This window comes from Biomphalaria glabrata, chromosome 2 (genome assembly GCF_947242115.1).
Source record: "Biomphalaria glabrata chromosome 2, xgBioGlab47.1, whole genome shotgun sequence".
Lineage (NCBI taxonomy): Eukaryota > Metazoa > Mollusca > Gastropoda > Planorbidae > Biomphalaria > Biomphalaria glabrata.
Genome location: NC_074712.1, coordinates 263,795 through 280,080, shown reverse-complemented (window position 1 = coordinate 280,080; position 16,286 = coordinate 263,795). Strand labels below are relative to the sequence as shown.

Sequence of the window (16,286 nt, the reverse complement as noted above, 5' to 3'; positions counted from 1 at the left end):
TATATTTGTAAAAATGTACACTATCAAATAGCGCCACTTTCTTCTGTAGGCGATGACATCATTCATGCTATTAATATTTTGTGCAACATTTTATTCCTTGTCCCATTGTCATGAGTGACCTAATTTATCAGCTCTTATTTTGGGGGCATTTTCGCCTTATTGTAATTGATAGAAAAGATGTACTTTTTGAGGTCCTGAATGAATCTTGGTATTATACTACTGGTCAGTCTTACCATATTGCCTTGGATTAATTCTTGTTAGGACTATTTGACCTCTGTTTAGGGTGAGTTGTATTTTATATTGTAACGATATTCTTTAAACTTTAGAAATTGTCTGTTATTTTGAAAGGGTTTCAGTTAATTATTTCATTGTTGATTCAATGCTGTGGGTTTTTGGTATTACCCTGGACATTGTCGTCATCATCTTTGTATTGTTGGTCAGAAGTTAATGATGTCTGTTGGCAGTTTATACAGAACTTATTACAGAGACGAATCTTTGGCATACGATATGAAACTGTGATATTGAAGTCAGTGTTTTCAAGCAACATATTGGTGCTTACTTTATTTATGCTTTTTTAAGTTATTACTTACAATGAATTTATGACTTTTTATCTTTATATTTTTTGTGAAAAAAATTATCATTCACATTATTCCTTTCGATATTATTGTATAAATATTATTCTATTAAATTCATATTTTATTTTAACTTATCATACATACTGTTTATTATTTTATGAACAAGCTGAGTGTGTATGGTATGTCTGTTGGGCTGAACTTCGAGACTATGTATAATCATCATAGCAAAAGATAACATTTATTCTTTAATACACACACATATTGCAATTAAAATTTTACTTAATTACCTAGACATTTAAAAATCTAATCATAAATAAAGTCCTGACAGGACAGGACAGGCATTACTTAGATTGTCTTTACAATAATTTAAAAAACTGTTAAACCATATAAATACATAATAACCATTGGCAGAACTAATTCACAACAACAACTGAATCATAGTTCTACAAATGACAAGAAATAAAATGGCTGCCACTAGAATGATTGTAGGAATCAGGAGAACACAAAAGAGTTCTTCTGTCAATATACAAGGTGTTTAAATGTAAAAAAAAAAAAATATGGATTAGTAACAGTGATGAATAATAATATATCATATTACAAAACTGTTTTGTTTTAATGTACTAATCACAAATCTGAGATAAAAGAATATTTTAACTTAAGTCAACAATAAAGGCTTTAGAACAGTGGTTCTCAACCTTTTATGCTCGGCGACCCCTTTTTACAATCCCCCACTCTGCCCCGACACCCCCCCCCAGTAAACACACACAGCAATAGAAGAATAGACAGAAACAATCCATTTTTCTATGGTCTTTGGCGACCCCTGGCAAATCGTCAATCGACCCCCAAGGGGGTCGCGACCCACAGGTTGAGAACCCCTGCTTTAGAAAAAAAAAGCTAAAAAAATGCTACCAAATACAATTTATATATATAAAAAAGTATTAATCAGATGTTCCCTCAGCAGCTTGTTTGGTTTCTTCATACTGGTACTTAGAGAATGAATAGCAAGAAAAAATAAATGACAATTAAAATAAAGCATACAACAAAACAACAACATAGAAAACACTTTTTGTCCCCCCCTCCTCCCCTTTCCACTAAAATGAATTTCAACGAATGGTTGTGCTAGTAATCTAGCTAATTACATTTTTAAAACTCCCTCACAATTGTATCTATTTTAACAATGGTAGTAGACATGGCTAAGAAAAAAAAAATGTTTCAGTACTTTTCTATGATTAACGTTTTGTAGATTTGAGAGTGCAAAAGTTAAACAAAAGCATAAACTAAGATGAACTCTTTTCAATAAAAGGTAGAATCAAGGTGATAGTCCAGCCAGCAAAACCAATGTTTTGATGAAGCAAGTTTTATCCAGCAAAACTTTTGCAGTTTGTCTAATGAATGGAATAATGACAAATTTATGTGGTCAAATAAAAACAAGTATCATCTGGACATCTAATACAAATGTCACTGGTAAACTTTAAGAACAGTTCTAGAGAAAAGAAGATATATATGTGTTAAAATAAATAAAGATCTATACAAACAAATATACACTTATAAATGTATGAAATAAGAGTAATTAGCCACAGAGAAACTGAAGTGAAACTCGTTAGTAAAAATCATGAGCTATTGTAATATACAATATTTATATAATATTTAACTTTTTTTTTTCAGTTTATGTTGTAATAAATGTTTCTATGACAAAATAATTCACACTTTGTTTTTCATATTGAGAATAATTCAAGTTGGAGGTGATGACATTTTTAAATTGACCTTATAAAACAACAAAACAATTTTAAGTCTCAATAAACTAATCTTTTTGTAGGACTGAATACTATTTTTAAATACTAGTCCAAAAACTTAAGGTTACAGAGCACCCCACCCTGAAAAAGAAATATTTTTTTTCTTTCTGTTCTATCAACATTTAAAAAATCCAACAAGTTTTTTAGGTCTATGAAAAATTGGACAGGAAATAAAATCATGTATTGATGTGGACAAAACTCAAAAGGGATGATTTAGGTCAGTGCTGCCCAACCTTTTCCAGCCTTAAGGCTGAATTTCTTATACATGTCATGGGCCACACAAAAAAAAAGGCAAGTCCAATGAAATTAGTCTCTGCACCATGAGCAGAAGCTTCAAAAGCAAAACTGCACTGCATCATGGGTCAGATATGGCCTGCAGGCTCTAGGTTGGGTAACACTGTTTTGGATGCATACATTCTTTTTAAGAATGCAAAAAAAAAGACATGAAAAAAATATGCATCTATTTTTATTATTATCTCGGATTGCCAATAGTGGTTACCATGTTCTAAGATACATAACAAAACAGTTTTAAAAAATGTGATATGTTAGTTTCAAATTATTTTTTATATTTCAAAGATTTGATAAAATCAAACAAATAAAAGTGTCATTAGCAGAGATAAAAATGAGGAGAAAAGAAGCAAAGAAAACTGCATACAAAAGAGGAATTTTACCCTCTTGAAAACATGCACTGGCTGAAAATCCTTTTTATATTGGTTGTTAGCAATAGTCAATAAATACTATTTTCCTGTGCATTAGCTTATTACCAATATGCAGTAGTTCCTTGCGTATTGGCTAAGATAATCTGCCACCCAAGCCTTGAATGCAATTAGCTTTTGAAAATGTATCATCTTTAAGTTTTAAGGAAATTTTTTAAAATGCTCATTTTTAGGAAAGAGACTAAATTCCTAGGGCACTGGCTAATCAAACAGTGCTCCCAATAAACAAACAATGCCCAAGTGGACTTATTAGACATTTGAAATACAAACTATTACACCTGGTTAAAATTGATACTTATGAATTAACTCAGTTTAATTTTTATTGGAACCAACTTTTTAAGAAGCCTATCACAAAATTCATCCTTTTAACATATTAATGATTAGCTGGTTACCTTTGTAAAAAATTGAAGAAAGTGGGCCTCAATTTTGGTAGACATTTGTGTTTTTCAAATACAACAATAACCAAACCATCTGTTTGTTATGTCAGCATTGAAATAAAGGTTTCAGGTCGGGATGAGAGGTCAATATCCGGAGAGGATTTTTCACTCATGTTCTGTTTTGGGCTGGGCAGAGGGGATAGGTCACATATGCTCTCCACATCAGCACTGACCTGGGATGAGCATTTGTTGCTACAAGTAGCATCAATGCAGCCACCATTACAGCCAAAGCTAACATCATTAAAGTTATTGTCGTGATAGGATGAGTTCTGCTTTTACTTACAGGAGAAAGTTTTGAGATTGGCGAGTGCCTAGCGGCAGAAGTGGATGAGTTTTTGCTACAACGAACTTGACATTTTTTAATGTTGTTAACCTAGTCTCTTGCCCATCAGCTTCATCTTCACTTTGATACTCCCTGATTGCAGTGGCAGGTCCCAAAAAGTTTAATGTCTTAGCATAGGTCAGTAGGATGAAGCTCTGCAGGGTTTAGTTTGTCTGATGTTTGGGTGTCCAGTGAAGCTTCATATGTAGATTGAGATTTGAGCCGAGAGGTAATGTCTTTCATAGACCCTCTGCTGTTATTGCGACGATGACGAGACTTCCTGGCACGCATTTTCGTAGGAGGGGGTGGTACCAGCTATGACCTGGTTGTCATGCTCCCTTCTGTGTTTTTTTTATAGAGTCAGGCCTAAAGTCAAAAGAGAAAAAAAAAAGTGTCTTTATTTTTGTTGTCTCATCTCTATCTGTTAAAAAAAAAGACTAGATGTATAACATTCTAAAATTCATTTCTTTTCCTTTTTCTGAATACCAAACTATTGGTCCTAATAGCACAGTCCACAGCAGCCCTTTCAAAACTTAAAATAATATGGAAAACCAAGGGCTTAGCCCTCGGCACCAAAATCAGACTGATGTGCTCCCTGGTCATGGCCACATTTTTATATGCTTGCGAATCTTGGACGCTGACTGCAGAGCTAGAGAGGAGGATCCTAGCAATGAAACTGAGATGCAACAGAAGGATCCTAGTTATCACATTCAAAGACCACATCACAAACCACGAGATTTGAGACAGGGTTACTGCAGCGATCAAACCCCATGATGACCTGCTAACTATTATAAAAAAAACGCAAGCTTAAAATCTATGGCCATATAACAAGATCTTCAAAGACCTTCCTTCAAGGAACAGTACCAGGAAAAAGAAGAAGAGGCAGACAGAGAAAGCGATGGGAGGACAACATAAAAGAATGGGCAGGGCTACCATTGAAAGAGGTTTTAAAGAAGGCAAAAGACAGGGAGGAATGGAGAAAGCTGTCGAAAAGTCTTGCTTGGTGCCCCAATGATCCAACAGACTAAGGGATAGGTAAAGGAATACCATTGTTATATTTTGTCACATACATATTTAATAAGTCAAACATTTATAGGTCTAATGGCAGGCCATTTATCTGTACATAACTCAGCCTGTGCATCCTAATATCATTTGGTGAAGATTTTCCTTCTCGTGTGGAGTTTTTTTTATCTCCCATCGAGCGCCTCCCCAGGTGGCAGATAGGGGAATGCCGTCCAGATATGGTGGGTACAGGGGAAATATAAATACCCATGGTGGACCAAAATCAAACCTGCAGCCTTGTAGGAAGTGGAGGGATCCACAAAGGCTAGGGCACCTTACCCAAAAATAAAGGCAGCTATCCAGAGAGCTGAAAGGGGGCAGGGCTAACAACTCTGTCATATAAAAAAATACTGTTACGAAAGCTAATACACACAAGAAAACCCGGACAGATCTCAACTGAAAACAACCTAGGCCTGGAAAAGGACATGATTTTTGTTTTGCAACATGGAACGTGCAAAGCCTTTATAGAGCAGGTGCGCTAGCCCAACTTACTGAAGTGTTAAAGAAATATAGGATACCCCTTGTAGCCCTACAGGAAATCAGGTGGAAAGACTCAAACATTCTCAGAACCAGGGAGTATACTATATTTTATAGTGGTGGAAGCACTAACAACTTAGGTACAGGTTTTGCTGTTAAAAAGGTAATGTCATTGGATTTAAACCTGTAAGTGATAGACTCCGCTCACTACGTTTGAGAAGAAAATTCTTCAACATATCATTTATCAATGTCCATACCCCTACTGAAGATGCAGATGATAATACAAAAGAAGCCTTCTATGATGGACTGGAAAGAATTTATGATGAAGCACCAAAGCATGACATCAAAATAAATCCTAGGAGATTTCAATGCAAAAATTGGAAAGGAACCAGCATTCAGACCAATAATTGGCAAAGAAAGCTTACATGAAGAGACCAAAAATAATGGCATAAGATTAGTGGATTTTGCATCAGGAAAAGGAATGTCTATCAGCAGCACAAAATTCCAACATAAGAATATTCATAAAGTTACCTGGATCTCACCTGATGGCAACACCCAGAATCAAATAGATCATATACTCCTAGATAAGAGACATAGATCAGATATACTAGATGTAAGAAGTTTCAGAGGAGTAAATGCTGACTCAGACCACCTAATAGTAAAAGCTAAACTTAGACAAAGAATAAGTACCATTCTTCTTCTTCTTTTTCTTCTAGCCAGCTTTATTGCTGCTGAGCTGTGAGCTCTTTTGCAGACTGTGCAAAGGAAAAAAAGTGTGCTATTTTCTTCAGTTGTTCAGCACTGCCGTACAGGGTGTTGGTTATGTTGGGCTGTAGTGGAAGTAGGGTCTGCCTAAGGTGGATTAGGGAGGGGCATTCAAAGAGGATATGGTTTACGGTTTCAAAGGGGTGGGCGCAGTGTCTGCAAAGGGGGAGTTGTGTAGAGTTTATTTTGTTCAGGTGGTAATTTAATAGAAGTGTTGTCCTGTTCTTAGTTGGAAGATTGTAGATTGTTCTTTGCGGGGGAGGAAGTTAATACTGTCCAGTTTGTTAGGCGTAGTCATTTCTTTGTACATGGCTCTGCCTGTGTTTCCTGATGCCCATTGGTTGAGCCACTCCTCTTTGTGATTGTTGACTAACATTGACCTTAGGGTGAGGTAGTCAACAGGTCTATCTGGTTGTTCCATAGATGAACCAGCCTTTGATAGCTTAATAAGTACCATACACAATTACCAAAGACAGAGAGCACAGCAATATGATAGTCAAAAACTCACAAAGGATCCACTTGTTGCAGAAACTTATAGAATGGCACTCCAAACGAAACTAACAACATTAGAAAAGGACAGCGAAAAAAACATAAATGAGCATTGGGAAATAATAAAGCATGCTATCAAAAGAACAGCAGAAGAGGTAGTTGGACAAACAAAAGAACGAGAGAATGGGGTGGTATGATGATGAATATATATAGAAGAGAAAAACAATGCTCGGAAGATAATGCTACAGAGAGAAACCAGAAACACTAGACAGCAATACAATGAAGCAAGAAGAAGGGCCACAAAAGTTGTGAGAAAGAAAAAACGGGAATGGGAAAAGTCCAAGATTATTCAAATTGAGGAACTAGCAAAGGAGGGAGACATGAGAGGAATGTATATGAAAATTAAAGATGAAAAGAACGGATTTCAAGCTAGATCACACATGTGAGAACAAAGATGGTCAACTTATTACAGAAAACAACAGGGTAATTGAAAGATGGACTGAATACTTTGAGGAGATCCTAAATACCACAGAAGATTCAGACAATGGAGAATATGAACTGCCACATGGGGGACCAGATCCCTTAGTGAACCCTCCAACACTCATTGAAACATCAGAAATAATTAGGACCATGATGAATCACAAAGCACCAAGAGAGGACCAAATCACAGCAGAACTAATTAAATATGGAGGGAAAGACTTACATTCCCAAATACACACACTAATAACAAGAATTTGGGAAGAAGAAGTAATACCAACAGAATGGGAAAGGCTCTTATAACCCCAATACACAAAAAAGGATCCAAGTTAAAGTGCTGTAATTACAGAGGAATCTCTCTACTAAATGTGGCTTATAACATACTGTCTAGGCTTATAACTAAAAGGCTTGGAAAATATTCAGAAGAAATCTTAGGTGACTACCAATGTGGTTTCAGACCCAACAAATCCACAACCAATCACATCTTCACACTAAGATGTATACTAGAAAAATGCCAAGAATACAACATACCAATACACCAACTCTTTATAGACTATAGACTATAAAATGGCTTATGACAGTATCAGAAGGAAATACCTATATGACACTCTACAGGATTTTGGAATACCCAACAAGCTGACAAGACTTATACATATGACATTAAACAACTCAAAAAGCAAAGTCATAATACAAGGAGAACACTCACAGGAATTTAGGATTAAACGAGGATTAAGACAAGGAGATGCACTTTCCTGCATGCTTTTCAATTTAACACTGGAGAGAGTTATTAGAAATATACACATAAACACAAGGGGAACTATTACTAACTACTTCAGGAGAGAAAACACGGGTCCACAACCAACAGGGACAATATACAGCCAACCTGTACAATACCTTGCTTATGCCGATGACATTGCCTTATTGGGTAAAGAAACCTCTGACATCGCTAGAGCCTTCATACAACTAGAAGAATCATCTTGACCAGCAGGACTTGAGGTCAATGACAGTAAAACCAAGTACATCGCAATGACAAGAGACAATCAAACAGAGGGACAGCAAATCAAAATCAAAGACCACAAATTTGAAAATGTCCAAACTTTCAAATATCTAGGAAGTACTATTAATTTAAAAAATGACCTACTAACAGAAATAAAGGAAAGAATAGCAGGAGGCAACAGGGCATTTTATAGCACCCACCATTTACTTAAGAGCTAAACGATTTCAAGGAAAACCAATAAAATAATATACAAAACCATAATAAGACCAGCAGCAATGTATGGAAGTGAGACCTGGACACTGACTAAAACATCTGAAAATTTACTTAATACTTGGGAAAGGAAAATTCTTAGGAAAATCTATGGTGCCATACAGGATGAAACAGGGTGGAGGACATGCACTAACCATGAGATATATCAATTGTATGAAGACCCACCAATAGTGACAGAAATAAAAAAGAACAGACTACGTTGGGCAGGTCACCTTGAAAGAATGTCAGATAACAGAGGAGCGAAAATCGTTTACAGACAAAAACCAAAAGGTAGACCCCGAATGCAATGGATTGATGATGTGGAGGCAGATCTGCAATAGCTTGGGGTTAGGGCGTGGAGACAAAAGGCCCAGAAGAGATCTGAATGGAAGGATGTGTTGAAGCAGGCCAGAGCCCTCCATGGGCTGTAGCGCCACTGGGATGGATGGATGGATAAAGATTTTCTTTATGATTGCTAGTTAATATTTACTTAACAGTGTAGTAAATTACAAGTCTTATCAGTTCCTCAATTGAGGACCCTTACTTTGACATTATGTCTACCTTGTCATTGACTTTTAGCCTAAAAGTCCGCCTCCTTATTTCCTTTTGTAAGTCTATCTTTTCATTTCTCTTTATGTCTACATGGCCAAGGATCCCTTATGGTATGATAGTGGAGTGTGAGCTATAGATTGTGGAAATAAAGATACACTCACACAACAAGAAAATTTACTTACATGGTGACTTCAGACTCCGACCTATGTGTCAGTTTTTTACCAAGTCGATCTAGCTTTTCTAGAACTTTTATGATTGGACGAATTATACTCTTTCTACTATTATTGTACATAGTCAGTAATTGTTCTCACCTGATAAAAAAAAATTCATGATTAAAATTGAATGTTTGCCATGATACAAAATAATCATACAGAAAATAAAACATCAACATCATAAATAAGTAAGGGTCAGGTTAGAGGGTATTTAAACTTATGAATGAAGAGGTGAAAAGATCTAAAATTATTTCACATAACTTGGGTTCTTGGGTTCAAAAGCCATTTGTTAGCATTGAACTTACCACTGCTGGGTCTAATTTACATAAGATACCGGGTATGCACTTCAAGGACCCAAAGTCATAAAGTCATTTTTTTTCAATATTTTGATTATAACAACAAAGTTTATGCTAAACATAAATTCTAATACAAAATAGAAAATGTGTTTCAAATGTGTTACACGTGAGGAACATTCTACCTTTAAAAACAAGATAAATGTTAAGCTAAATTTTTCCTATGTGCAAAAATTTGTTATTACAAAAATTTGGGAAACACTTATTTGGATACATTTAATGATACATACATAAATAAACAGCAGCACATGGGACCGAGTTTTTAAATGAGAGAAAGTAGTGAATTAAATGTGACGAAAAAAGGGACTGCGCCGACCAAGGATCGAACCAGTGACAATTGACCACTGGGGTGGTAATTTGCATATAGGCGAATGACTCTGGACCAAAAGAATGTTTTTTGGACATTCCAATGGTCTAGAGGTTAGAGCATTATCGATAGGCTGTGTTGTTGTTTGCAGTTTTTTTATCCATATATTGTAATTAGAAAATGAGAATACCTCAGATCCTTTCTTAGAATATCTTGATGATAATGACAGAATCTGTGTCTTTCAGTTAAGGACTTCATTGAGATTCAGAAAAGTCCTCCCGACTGAACCAAAGTAATTTAGCAGAGGCAATCTTAAGGTGCATGAGAATTTGTCTAAATGATGGTCTATTTTTGAGCTTTGCACTCCTGAAAAAAAGAGAAAGATATTTACTATTCTTTGGTGATGGTCTTTTTTTTTTATGGAGTGTGTTGATGATTTTATAAATTTCATTTATATAGAGTGTGTGGTAAATATTGCACATATTTTAGTCAATTAATAGTAGTAAACCTTGTTTGCATAAAAGTATCACACATGACAAAGATTTCAGACATGAAAACTAATGTACAGCTGTGTCTGCTGGTTAAATAGATCATTTTTGGGTCATCTTAAAAATATTATTTCTCATTTTTGGTTCTAAAATGTCAATTATAATGTTTATTCTGACTGGCTTTATAACAATGTCATTGAAATTATATATACATCTTTATCTAAAAAAAGAAATTACAGCAACAACAACACACAAGAAATGATGTAAACTTAAGGAATCATATTTTGCATATCAATACTAAAACTAAGACTAAGACTGCTTTATTGATCCTTATGGAAATTTGTTGTGATTATGCTAAGACCATAAAGTCATATCATAAAATACAGGTAAATTATTTTTTTAGGCAGGAGAAATCGCACCAGGCTACTTACCAAATGTCTACTTTTTCATTTCACTGCACATTTTATTTCAAATGACTTCTGATGCCATTCAGGCCACAGTGCCAGTAAATGACATTTTAGTGCTTTTTTTTTCATTCCACTCTCAGCTGGTTCCTGACAATATCATTGGATGCCACAAGAACACTGCAGACAAAAAAAAGAAAAAAAAAATTTTTGAAATAATTCTTTTTAAACATAATCACAAAATGATTGCTGAGAGGTTGGTAGAGAGAGCATTCCAAAAGTAGGTAGAAACACACATATTAGTTCTAGCTAATTGCACCAAGAGAAAAACCCAGTTTCAGGTGAAACTAAGAAAACAATTTACCACTACATCATTAAAGAATTTGAAGAATTTCTAAAACAAGAAGGATGTTTCTCTCTGTACTTTCAAGTATGAATGATAATCTCTGACAAAGGAACATAGCTACTGTAGTATATAATCTGTTTACGTTCCTGCATAGGACAATTAATATAACAATATGTTTTTGTAACAAAATAAACTTAGTTTTCAGCATAGGAAACTTATTGCTATTACTATTACATCTTTTATAATATAATATAAAGGTTTGGAGATAGATTCAAATAAACAGATTTAGAGGATTAAGATAAAAAAAACAGAGCATGTGTAGTTGTGCAAATAAAATTATCAAGCCATACAGCTAAGAATGTGATACAATCTAATCAAGATTTCAATCTTATGTGAGTCCTTACTGCTGCTTAATTATTCAAAACTTCAGAAAGTAAAATATTCTCATTTTACATCTGACAATGTTTACTGATGTCTTGTGTCTATCCTCTACAGTTATTTTGCTAATTTCCTGTCTGCCCCATCACCTCCCTTGGTTTATAACACAATAAAAAACAAACTATTTTCTATGAGAAGATTCAAAACTGGATCACACTCACAATGACCTGCTGACTACTGTCAAAAAAATGGGTACTAAAACTTAATGAACAATTACAAGGTTCTCAGGGTTTGCAAAGACTCTCTCTTCAAGGAACAGTACCAGAAAAAAGGAAGAGGCAGAAGGAGAAAGTGATGGGAAGACAACATTAAAGAATGGATGGGTCTGTCACTGAAAAGATTCTATTCAAGGCAAAAGGCAAAAAAAAAACTGGATATACTAAGGGACAGGTGAGGATGATGTACAGAGATAAATATACTGCTAAGAGATTTTTTAATATATAATGAAAATTATAACTTGCTGCTTTGCATACATTTTTAAAAAGATAAATTTTAAATTGACTTTAAACCCAGCTGTCACTGATCACATCCAGGGAACAGTAAATGTTTTTTTTTAGCAGGAATGTCTAAAACTTATTGTTTTAAATTAAAAAAGAAGTCTAACAGATTTAGTACTGGTGTCGATTGTTATTGCTAGTACTTATATTACAAATTTTTGTTTTAGTCATGTTAGGAAAAAAACATTGTCTAAAAAAGTATCTTTACAAAAACAAAACAAAAAAACACTGCAGTCAATGAGTAAAAAGACAATGGAAAATGCAAAAATACTAGAATAGAACCTACTTGAAGGATATAATGTTTGGGTGATTCAGTTTCCTTAAGTTCCAAATGTCTGTCTCTTTAACATCTCTGACCTTCTTGACTGCTACTTCTTCATTACAGAGTTTGCCAAGAAATACAGCTCCCTGAGCTCCACTTCCCAGCCACTGGAGATCTGTGATACTTTCAAAGGGAATTTCCCAATCATAAGAAGAGGAAACTGAAATAAAAACATTAGATTATAAGGATAATATGGTCTTTGTATTAACTGAAGGGTACTTTTCAAAACTTAAGTTTAAAGCTTGCTGGTCTCACCAGCACTGCACAGTCTGTCTGATCCTAGCCAATTTCCTCCCACATACTAACATTGATGTCTGCAAACCTGATAGACCAACTGCAGACATCAATGTCAGACTAAAGTATAGTCAAGACTTAAAAATCTTATTATTAGAAAAATATAGGTAGCCCACAACATGAGTGGCCACAACCCAGACCTAATGATATGGGCTTTAGACTGTGATGGTGGTTCTTAGTTTAAAATGTCAATAATTAAAGGGAAGAAAATGATTGAAGGATTAAAAAAGAAGATGGCCGAGGAGAAGGTTGCAAAGCAATCTACTTAGATATCAATGGAGGTAGTAGAAGAGAGATAGAGTCAACAACAACAAAAAGATTTCAGGAGTTCTCAGTCCTACTTCAAAATGTATATATATTAGGGGTGCACCGGATAGTCGCTCCGGCTTCTGCAGAATATTCAGCACTTTTTTACTATCCGGTACTATCCGGCTCCAGTCGGATATCACTACCGGATAGTAAACCGGATAGTAAAAGCTACACCTATATTTCTATTAATATTGTTATGCGCCTCCGTGCTGTCTTTTCCAGATACGCCAAACGGAGGTAACACTTAAATATGGAAACAATACAGGCGAAAGGCAAACAATAGTTGACGCTGATAAACGATGTCCAACAAGAAGTTTAAACTAAATCTCCATGTTAATAAAATATACCAATACTCATAAAGTGGACATGATTCAATAATGTCAGTTCTGAAATACATTAACGTTTTTGTTTCAAATAAAAGAATTTGTTTTTAAAACTATAAACTATGACTATGCATCAAATATTTTTTAGTTCAAAGACAAGGCGTGTTAATCTAAATAGAAATAAGACTTTACATTATAAATTCGCATTACATACGTAGCAGCGATGTCTGGCACATTTTAAAAGCTTGTCTTGACCCTTGATTGGTCTAGTAAACATGTAATATTCCTTAAATACGACACGCTGATAATCTGTCTAGATGTGTGGGTATATCTCTAGAGGTAGAGATGAGCAACCCCCACCTCCTTTTGTTTGTTTAGTCCATAACATTGAGTTCACAGATAGGCAGCTGACCACATTAGGCCAGATGTCAACGTGTTGACACTGTCTAGAGGCCACTTCTTATGAGGGAACTGAGTTTGTTAACTTGGAGATGAATTTTTATTAGGGGCGGGACTACAAGCCAAATCTCTATAAGGTTAATCTGGTATGAGTTTGTTTATTATGAGATAGGTTGTCAATCAAGGGTCTGGACCACAAGCCACACCTTTTATACTATTTTCCGGGACAATAAGTTTGTTTACTTTAAGTCTCAATTAGGAGGCTGGACTACAAGCCAAAAAGACACTGACCAAGGGTATCTTTAAAGGGAGGGCTCAAGAGACTCAACACCCCCAACTTCTTATTTGTTTAATCCATGACAATGTATTGATAGACATTGACCATTCTTAAGCCAGAATGGATTAACGCAGATTGTTGAGAAATATTGACAATGTCTAGAGGTGACTAGATGATGAGACTAAGTTTGTTTACTTGGAAAGAAATGTCATTTAGGGAGCTGAACACATGTTCATTGCGCAATAAAAAAAAACAAATATGTGTATATGTGTGTGTATGTATTGTTCCCCCTTGTATTAAAACCTTTAGAAAGAAAACTAATTTCATTGTTTAATTCTATTGATTATACAAAGGAAAACCTTACAGTAAAATTTAACATTGCAGAAAATAAATTGATCTAAAGCACCACAATTAGATCTAGCAAACAAAGAAAAAATATGCTGGAACATAAAGGAACACTTGACCTCTGTAACTAAGGTACAGATATAATTTATCTATATGCTTGACTGACCATGCCAATGTGTTATCTTTTGTTGCCTGCACACTAAACACTATTGCCTTAGCCCAAGGTAAAAAAAAACGTGTGAAGGTCAACACAATCATCTATACACACTACATTAGGACTACATGTGTAGGCTCACTACGTCTATCTGACCAGGTTGTTACAATCAGTCGAACATAAAGTCTATTTATGTTGTGTTTTATTTTGGTAAGGAGGGTGTGGGTGATTTTTTTTTCTTCTATAGTTGGTTTTCCTAATTCTCTTAGATCTATATAACAGTAGATCTAAACATAGATATCAATAATAGGCATACAGACTACAATTAAATCTATGCTTCGCAACATTTAAGGCTCTGGCTATGAGTAGGTATAATAGATGTTCCTGCTGTTAATAAAATATCGTTTGCCGCAAATGGATTAATAAATATATGACCTACTATGCTTCAGATTCCAACTATTAACTAACAGCTATCAGTATTAAGCCCTTGAAGCCATAACCAGAAGCAGTCTTTGAACTTAAAATTACAAGTCTGATGACCAGTTGTTGGTCAGAAATTCTTGAACACATACATCCAACCACCATACAAGCCATATGAGAGATTTACATTAGTAACTAGTTAAATATTTACTAACATATTTTACATTGACCCTTCAACACACAACCTTTATAGTTGGTGGCCTCGTACATACACAGAGAGACGCTCATGCTACACAGATTAATTTTTTTTTATAAATACTGTTAAGCTTTAATAAATCAATCAGTAACAGAGTTTAAAAGAATAAGGTAAATAAAAGGAAAAAAATAATACCAACAAATATAGGTATGTTATTTAACAGTTTCATAAAATGTTAAGCAATACAAGCTATTTACAAGACACTTAGGTATTCGGCTCCGGCCCCGGCCAAATATCAAATTTTACTATCCGGTCATATCCAGCTCCGGCCGGATATCAAAAAGTACTATCCGGTGCACCCCTAATATATATAGCATAGGTATACTGTTTGTAATATAGAGTTACTCAGTATATCTTTACTATTATAGTAGAAAAAGGATGATAAAAGGAGATAAAACTGTGAAATTGTTATAGTCAAATGTTTTAATGGGTGGGAAGCATGGTTGAGAGGCCAAGTGCGCTTGAACTTGGCTTGGCTTGGCTACCTAGAAGGGGGCTCGAGGTTCGACACCCGACTCGGGCAGAGTTGTGTTTACTGAGTGCCTAAAGGCAGCACGGAAAACCAACTCCTAGATACCCCCTCCTCCCACTGGTCCACAAATGAGATTGGACCAAAATCGCTCTGAGCATGCTATAAGCATGAAAGTAGCGCTATATAAAATCTTTAATAATAATAAAATAATAATAATGATTTTTTTTTTAAGTTATCCAAGAAATAGTTGCCAGCCAGGCAATTGATTTAACAAGATATATGAACAATTTTAACTGCCTCTATGGCCTAACCTTTGGCAAACCATGAAAACATTAGTATTAAGTGTGTATGAGTGTGAGGTAGAACTTACTTGTTGCACCTATTCTTCTTGTGTCCCTTGCAATACAATTAGCAAGTATTATGGACCACATACTGGTCTTGCCTGAACTACTCTTCACCATAAGATGTACCTAAAAACAAACATAAAAGTATCTAGTTCAGTTGCCGCAAATAACTTCTTATAATCTTGTGACAAAGCAAGACATAGCAAGAGATCAAAACAAAAGAATTTCAAGAATGGATGGCTAACAAAGGAGGGGAGATAGCAGGAATATAAAAGAAATGAATAGAACTACTCAGCAGATCACTAGTGGTGCTTAACTAACTACAAGATAAGTGTAGATTTGGCCTGCTCATTTTTTTCCCATTACAATAAAAACCTCACACACACACAAAAAGAATTTTTTTAATTCACTACTT

At 35.0% G+C, this 16,286-nt stretch overlaps 1 long non-coding RNA gene across 1 annotated transcript; it reads right to left on the bottom strand.

Annotated features, from left to right (window-relative positions):
- Positions 1 to 3,025: 3,025 nt before the first annotated feature.
- Positions 3,026 to 16,228, bottom strand: LOC129924413 (uncharacterized). The gene is made up of 6 exons (XR_008776336.1): positions 15,898 to 16,228; positions 12,243 to 12,438; positions 10,703 to 10,855; positions 9,974 to 10,149; positions 9,094 to 9,222; positions 3,026 to 4,209 (listed from the first exon to the last, which is right to left on the bottom strand). It is a non-coding gene; the product is annotated as an uncharacterized LOC129924413 (long non-coding RNA).
- Between the last annotated feature and the right edge of the window lie 58 nt (positions 16,229 to 16,286).